Here is an 8,453-nt window from a genome sequence, read left to right on the forward strand (position 1 = left end):
GCTAAAAAGTAATAAGGCTAAAAAGAATAGGAACTACAGAAGACTTCTCATCAGAAACCAAGCAAGCAATGAAACAATAGAGTAACGTCTCTAAACTGCTGGAAGAAAACTACCAACCCAGAATTCTATGCCCAGTGAAAATATTCTATATATAAAGGGAAAAGACTGCCTAAGACAAAAACTGAAAATTTACTTCCCACTACAAGAAACGTTTAAGAAAGTATTTCAGACAGAAGTAATATAATATAGTCAGAAACTTGAATCTACAGGGAAAAAAATGAAGTTTAAAAATAAAATAAATGAAGCTAAAATAAAATCTCATTTTATTTTTTAAATTTCTCAAAAAGATAACTGTATAAATCAGGAATCAGCAAACTATATAGCCTATGGGCCAAATCTGGCCAGCTTCAAGTTTATATGTTGCTTATGAGTTAAAAACATTTTTTTTACACTTTTAAATGTACAATTTTAAATGGTTGGAAAATATCAAAATAAGAATATTTTATGATACATGAAAATTATATGTATTTCAAATTTCAGCATCAATATATAAAGTTTTGTGGGAACTCTGCATGCTCATTCACTTATGTACTATGTCTATGGCTATTTTCTTGTTACTATGGCAGAGTTCAACAATTACAAAAGAGACTCCACTACATTGTATATATTTTCTCTATATATTTTTATTTGATGTTTTTTGTTTGTTTGTGTCCCTACTTTTTATCTTTTATTTTTTCCATTGCTTATTGAAAGCTCTTGATAAAGATAGAATAACAAAACCGTACATTTTCACTCTTCACATAACATGATTTTTTATTGCTTTGAGAATTTACTGTAATCTGGCTGGATCATTTATTGGCAAATCCTCAATTTCAGTATATTTGAGTCTCATTTCAGAAATATGAGTTCCTGAGTAATGGGTAGTAATTGCAAAGCCAGTGTTCTGGTATACAAGTGAGGGAGGAATCCTAGAGAATCTTTCATTTGTTAAGAATATGATTTTCAATTCCTTGGTTTTTGGTATAAAACCCACTCATCTTCCATGTTGTCTCCATATCTAGAAATCCTTTGGTTTCCTACTTCCTGGGAAATAAAACTCAAGTCTCCTGTGGTATTGGAGAAGCAATCACCCAGCATCGTGAAGTCATGTGGGAGGAGTAAAGGATATCAGAATATGCTACCCCAAAATATGCCTCCTTGACATAACTATTTTGAGTTGAAGGCAATAAAGAAACAGCAAACCCAGAAAAAGCTCCCCCTTTACTGCCTAAACGCAGGACATAATTCTTCTTTTACTGGAGAGAGACTCTTATCAGCCCAAGGACGGCACCAGAGGAATCTGCAAACAAACCTTACTCCATTAGGTTCCTCCTATGTATATTTACATTCCCACAGTTTGCAACCCTTGAAAGCCTAAAATTACTTTCCTTTGTTCTGTCATTTCTCTACAAATTTACTGGGTTTTGTTGAAAATGCTATGTAAACTAATAAGTTACAATTTGGAGTTACTTTTGGTTTAGATTTCTCCTACCTGATGTGCACTGCACACATTAATAAACTTATCTTGTTAATCTTTTTGTTTAATAGTCCCAGCTGAAAACCTAAGATGGTTGAAGGTAGTTCTGCCTTACCTATAGAAAGATCACGGCTGAAACTGCATATATATAAGCATGGTTCTCCAAAGTTGTTAGTTCATTAATCACAAGATAAATGTGGCATAAATAATCTGTAAATTGAAGTCCTTTCAAAAAATTGAAGTCCTGAGATAAACAGTGCAGGTAATATAGGGAAGGGGCATGAGGAGTATTTTTACAGAAGAAGAAACTAGGAGGTTGGATTCCAAGCCTGCTGCCTACGTGCTCCAAAACACAGAACTCAGGTAGACATTAATCAATCACACGCATAAACCATCCAAAGGCTATTAGGCAAAGAGATTGCATTATGGCCATCCCTGGAGTTAAGCCTACTGCAAACAAGCCACAGGTTGTGCCTTACAAATTTAAAAATAAACCTGCCCTTATTCTTCTTGCATTTTACAGAAGCTAAAGATAAACTTACCACTGATCCTTTTTCCTCATTTTCCCATACCAAGAAATTTTTCATAGCAGCAAGAAAACACATATAAAACCTTGCCTGGCAGAGGGAGGGGGGTCTCTCTTCCACTAGTGATTAGAGACTGCCATTCTGTCTGTGGGGTGGCCTTTCCTTTCTTTTCTTACCCTCTTCTAAATAAACTTACTTTCGCTTTAAACTCTATATCGGCTCATGTTTGAATTCTTTCCTCTGTGAAGCCAAGAACTTTCTTAGCCCAGGGTTTGAGCCCCAACTCCTAGGACTTGCTCCGCTGGCATCACAGGGATTGTGTATAGTTTTACATTCATCTGGGACTCTTGCTCTTTTTAACTTCTTACTCTACACCTTTCAACAGGAGGACTACCACTTTGCAGTTAATGCAATTATCACCCTGATATTTTCCAGCTCCTTCTTACAATAAGGTGAAGTTCAATTCTTCCTATGTTGAATCTAGGCTGGCCTTATGAAACACGTTGACTTATATAATGTAGTGGCATTAATGTTGTAGGAATCTTTAACCTTTCAGAAACTTTGCAAATTTCTCTCTTGCAATACTTATGAACTCTGTGTCCATCATCGTGTAAACTGGGTTAATATTCTAGATAATGAGTCGTGTGGCCTAGGGCGTCCAAAGACAGTCAAACAACTGTTAGCAAACAAGCAGATAAGCAAGTGAGGCCATTAAACACTATTTGACTACAGAACCATTCAATGATTAGCTTTTAAATGTTTTTTGTTTTAAGCCACTAAGTTTCAAAATACAACTAATGATTCTAAATGACTGCTAGAGTGCCAGTCAAAGAGAGAAAAGAAAAATTTAAACAAAAAACTCTATGATCATTATGAATTAGGAAGGAAAAAAAAGATGTATAAGTTTCCTTTAAGGATGCTTTCCAATTTTCATGACACTTCTGCTTATATCCTTTCAGTGAGATCATCACCATACGACCTCACCAGAAAACCAATGAATGTTTTTCAGCCTATCAATAGACTAACAATGAAAAACCAAATATATTAATGGATAAGGAAAAATTCAACCTCCATTTCTGATATAAATTATGAGAAAACTATAAATATAAAGGAAGTTCCACAGCCTGACCAAAAACATTTACGATAAAAAAAAATTAACATGATACCTAACAATGAAAGAAAGAATAATTTCCTGCTAACACCAGGAAAAGGCAAGAATGTCTGGCTCACTATTCACCATTGAACTGGGGTTTAAGAAAGTGCAATAAGGTAAGAAAAGATATTAAATGCACCACAATGTAAAGGAAGAAGTAGTAAAACTGTATTTATAAGCAGTTAACATGATTACTGTGCATTATTTGATATTAGGTTGGTGCAAAAGTAATTGCGGTTTTTGCAATTACTTTTAACCTTTCAAACTGCAGTTACTTTTGCAGCAACCTAATAGAATCTGCCTAAATCTCCCAGAATTAATAAATGTTAAACCAACCTTACTTTCCTGAGATAAACTTCACTGGTCAGGATGCATACCTTTATTATATAATATGGATTTGATTTTCTAAAATTTTATTACGAATTTTTGTATCTACATTCGTGAAAGATAGATATGCTATCAGAGTAATATTGGCCTCATAATGAGTTGGGATATATTGTTTCTACTTCAGTTTTCTGAAGGAATTTGAATAGAACTGTGATCTACTAAAAATATGCCATTTTTGATAGCATAAAAATATTAAATATTTAATAATAACTATGACAATGTATAAGCCCAGTACACTAAAAAACTAGAAAACATTGCTGAGAGAAGTTACAGGAGACCTAAATAAATGGAGATATACCATATTAATTATTTGGAAGACTCAATATTAATAAGAGATCAGTTATACCCAAATTGATCTATAGCTCCAACTCAATTTGAATGAAAATCCCAAAGAGCTTTTTTTGCAGAAATTAACAAGGGTTTGTAAAATTTTACATAAAAATACAAAGGGGCTAAAAAAAAAAGTTGAAAATAACTTTGAAAAAGAACAAAGTTGGAGGCCTCATTAATTCTAATATAGTATCCTAATTTTAAGACTTATTATAAGGCTTCCATAATCAAAATACTGGGAATTTATACCAAGACATCCAAATGGGTTAAATAAAGAGAATCCAGAAATAAAACCAAACCTATATGGTCAATTGATTTTCGGCAATTACATAAAAGCTATTCAGTGGGGAAAACAATAATCTTTTTAACAAAGACAGAATAATTGGATATCCATATGCAAAAAATCAAATTTATCATATCTCTACCACATACAAATATTAACTCAATACATATCATAGAAATAAATACAAAACCTAAAATTACAAAATTCCTTGGAAACATAGGAGAAAATACTTATCACTTTGAATTAGGCAAGAATTTCTTAGATAAAACACCAGAGAACAATCAATAAAAGAAAAATGATAAGTTGAACTCTATTAAACTTAAGAAATTTCTAATTTTGAAGACTAAAATCATCAAAAAGCAAACAATACCTTTATATAAAATACTTATAAATCACATATTAAGAACATCATCCAGAATTTTTAAATCTCAATAAATAGAAAATGAACAATACAATGAAACTTGACAAAAAAATTTTTTGAACATACACTTTACCAAAGTAAATATACAAACTTCCAATAAATGCATATGTTCAACATAGTCATTAGGAAATTCAAATTAAAGTAGCATTGCATGGCTTCATTCCTACATGAATGGACTACTAAATGAAAAAAAAAATCAACCAAGAAAAAAATCTATAAGCTGAAAAAAAAACATCTATGGCAAGAAACTTATCTATATAAGCAAATATAGAAAACAAACCAAGTGGGAAGAAAGATAGCTAGAGAACTGAATAAATACTGAAGAAGAAAAAAAGAGGGTTGCAAAGGTTAAAGAAAACACAAAATGCAAATACAAAGCAGAAACAAAAATATTAATAATATATTAGTTAGGACTGGGGAAAGCATTAAGCATACACAGAATGATACTACATTATAATTTTAATACATTTGGATTTCAAATGTACAGAAAGAAATTAATAGTAGTCCTTATTTTATGCTATATTATCAACTTTGGACCACATATGGACATTAATCATGTGACTCCCATCTCATCTCATCCTCCTACCCTAAGGTAACATTCTAACTCCCTTATTAATCATTCAGTTGCTAACATTTAACATAGTTTAATTACATACATATTTATTTTAATTTGGTTGTTTTTACTTTATTAAAAGGTATCACATATAGACTTCTATATAATCTATGTATACGTTCTCTCCTCAAGGAGATACGCTTAACTCCCCACCCCCTAAGTGGGAGCTATACTTAGTGATTTGCTTCCAAATAGTACAGTATGGAAAGGGAGAAAGGGTAACGCTGAAAAGGAAAAACCTGATAAACACATCAGCCAGGTGATTAAGTTTATCATCGGCAGGGATAACTAATGTTGATGGTATGTACCGTTGATATAATGTGTTCAGAATGACAATTCACCTCCATTGTCTTCCAAAAATTCATAACCCCAGTCTAACCATGAGAAAAACATCAGAAAAACCCCAGTTGAGAGGCATTCTACAAAATTACTGACCAGTACTCCTCACAACTATCAAGGTTATCAAAAACAAGAAAAATCTGAAAAACTATCACAGTCCAGAGTAGGCTAAAGAGGCAAAAAAATAAAATGCAATATGGTATTCTGGAAGAGTTCCTGGAAAAAAAGAACATTAAGAAAAATACTAATGAAATCTGAATAAAGTATGGACTTTAGTTTTTAAAAAAAAGTATTCCATATGGAATCTTATGGGACTTACTTTTTCTCCTTAATATATTTTTGCTTAGATTTACTCTCATTGTGGGTATATCTGTAATTTACTTTTTGCATAATATTCTATTGGGTAAATACACCATTTTTCATTGATCAACAGTCCTATTGATGAGCATTTTATTTGTTTCTGGAATTTTTATTTTGTTAGCTATGCTGTTATGAAATTCTTATATCTTCTCCACTATACGTGCAAGATCTTCTCTTAGATGTCTATTCAGAAATAGAACTTCTGGGTCATAAGATATATAAATGATCCACTATAGGAGATAATGACAAACTTTTCCTAAATGTACAAGCTCGGAAAATTACGTTTGTGAACTCATCCTAGAAACAGTGCTACATACCTCATTGCTGAATATTTTTCAATTCATTTAAAAAATCTATTAATGCTAAAAATAATAAACTTTAACCTTTAAAACTTTTAAATGTCTTTAGTTGAAACTATTCCATGACAAACTTTTGAAAATATTGCTTTTAGTCTAGCCTAAAGTATTATCGATGGCTGGAAGTCAATAAAAAGATGAATTTTCACAGCATTTTTCACTTCCCTATTCATTACACGACAAATCAGAGGATTCAACATAGGAATGATAAGAGTATAGAACACAGCTATTACCTTGCTTTTCTCTGGTGAGGAGATGGCCCCAGTTTGGGCATACATGAAGAACACAGTCCCATAGAATAAACTTACCACGGTTCTGCGAGGGATACAAGTCGAGAAGGTCTTACTCCTGCCACTGGTTGAGGGAATCTGTGGAGAGGACAGTGGAGAGGATATAAGCCTAGGAAACCAGAATGACAGTTGTGGCGGTGATGATGATGAGAGCAGAGAGAATGAACAGTACAATCTCAATTACTAAAGTGTCAATACATGAGATTAGGGCTGGGACATCACAGAAAAAGTGGTCCAATCTGTTTTCTTCACAGAAGCACAAACTGAAGGTGAAACCTGTTTGTATCATGGTGTTTGATGCCTCCACAGATGTAGGACCCAGTCACCAAATGAACACAAGCCTGCTGCAACATATGTATAGAGGAAAAGCGAGTAAATAGCTGAGAAGTGATCATATGCCATCACATCTAGAAGAAAGCCTTCAGTACCAACACACAGAGCAAAGAAAAAGAACTGTGTTACATAGGCATTGTAAGAAATTTTCTTGTCCTTGGACAAGAAAGTAGATCAGAATTTTGAGAGCAATGACTATGGAATAACAGATCTAAATAGGACAAATTTCTGAGAAATACATAGGTGTATGAGTCTGGAATCTATTTCAGTGACAACTAGCATGCTGACATTTCCCACTACAATGACCAAGTAGATAAGCAAGAAGCTTAAGAATAAGAGAATCTGTATTTCTGGGATGTTCTGAACCCCAGCAGAAAAACTTAGTCACCTCTGAGAAATATCTATTCAGCTCACCCTTCATAACTGAGACCTATCTGAGAAAATAAGTGAATGATTAGGAAGCTTCTAGAAAGTCTTGTCAACTTTTGGTTCCTAAAGTTCCCAATGAGGAAAAAAAAATATATTAATAGAAATGAGGTTTTCTTGGCAACACATCTAACAGAATAGCTTTACACTTAGAAGTATTCAAATATATATACTAATTTTTTCTAATATATTTAGTGTCATTATAATATGGGATTTGTAGATGAGCAAAGGATGTCTGGGAAAGTGATGTTATCAGTCATTTCATGCCATTTGTTTAGAGCTTTGGAATCAGATGAACTAAGTTCAATCTTTACCTCTGTCAGTCTAAACGAATCTAAGATAACTACCTACACTTTCAATGCTTTGAAGTCCTCTTCTGTCAAATGGGAGGTACTAATAATACCTACTTTATAGGACTGTTGTGAGAATAACATGAAACTGAATGCAAAAAGCAATTATTTACAGTTACTAGAATATCTAAATGCATTATAAATGTTAGTCAAATAAATAAACAAGAAGGCACACATAAAAAAAATTATTTCACTTAGCATGATAATCTCAAGATCAATCCATGCTGTCACAAATGGCAGTATTTCATCTTTTCTCATGGCCAAGAGGATGGCAGAAGAGGGAAAAGGGGGTCACATATATGGTGATGGAAAGAGAACTGACTCTGGGTGGCAAACACACAATGCAATATATACATGATGTATTACAGAAATGTACACTTGAAACCTATATAATTTTACTAACCAATGTCACCCTAATACATTTAATTAATATTTTTAAAATGGATCTATAAGAGATTGAACGGGAAAAAAAGAAAATTTTTGCTAAGTTAAGAAAACTCTCTTCAGAAAAAGTTTTGACTTTTAAAACCTTACTTGAGAAATTCCAAAAGAAGCTTCACTGAAGAATTTTAATAACTACTGTTCCCTTAAAGGAAGCTTTGAGGAAAGTGTAGGCAATTACAAAAATACTTCATGGTATATTTTAGACTTTTTCAGTCCAGTCAATAAGTGGACCTATTTATTTCTAACTCCCATGTACTTTATTTTCACTTATTAGAATCAAAAGAGAATCTTAGACTGGGTCTTCAATTTGAAAGTTGAGAAATAT

At 32.7% G+C, this 8,453-nt stretch overlaps 1 pseudogene; it reads right to left on the reverse strand.

Annotated features, from left to right (window-relative positions):
- Positions 1 to 6,386: 6,386 nt before the first annotated feature.
- LOC109443660 (olfactory receptor 9S13) lies at positions 6,387 to 7,329 on the reverse strand (annotated as a pseudogene).
- Positions 7,330 to 8,453: the final 1,124 nt, after the last annotated feature.

The sequence above is a fragment of the Rhinolophus sinicus genome, linkage group LG02, assembly GCF_036562045.2.
Source record: "Rhinolophus sinicus isolate RSC01 linkage group LG02, ASM3656204v1, whole genome shotgun sequence".
Taxonomy (NCBI): Eukaryota; Metazoa; Chordata; class Mammalia; order Chiroptera; family Rhinolophidae; genus Rhinolophus; species Rhinolophus sinicus.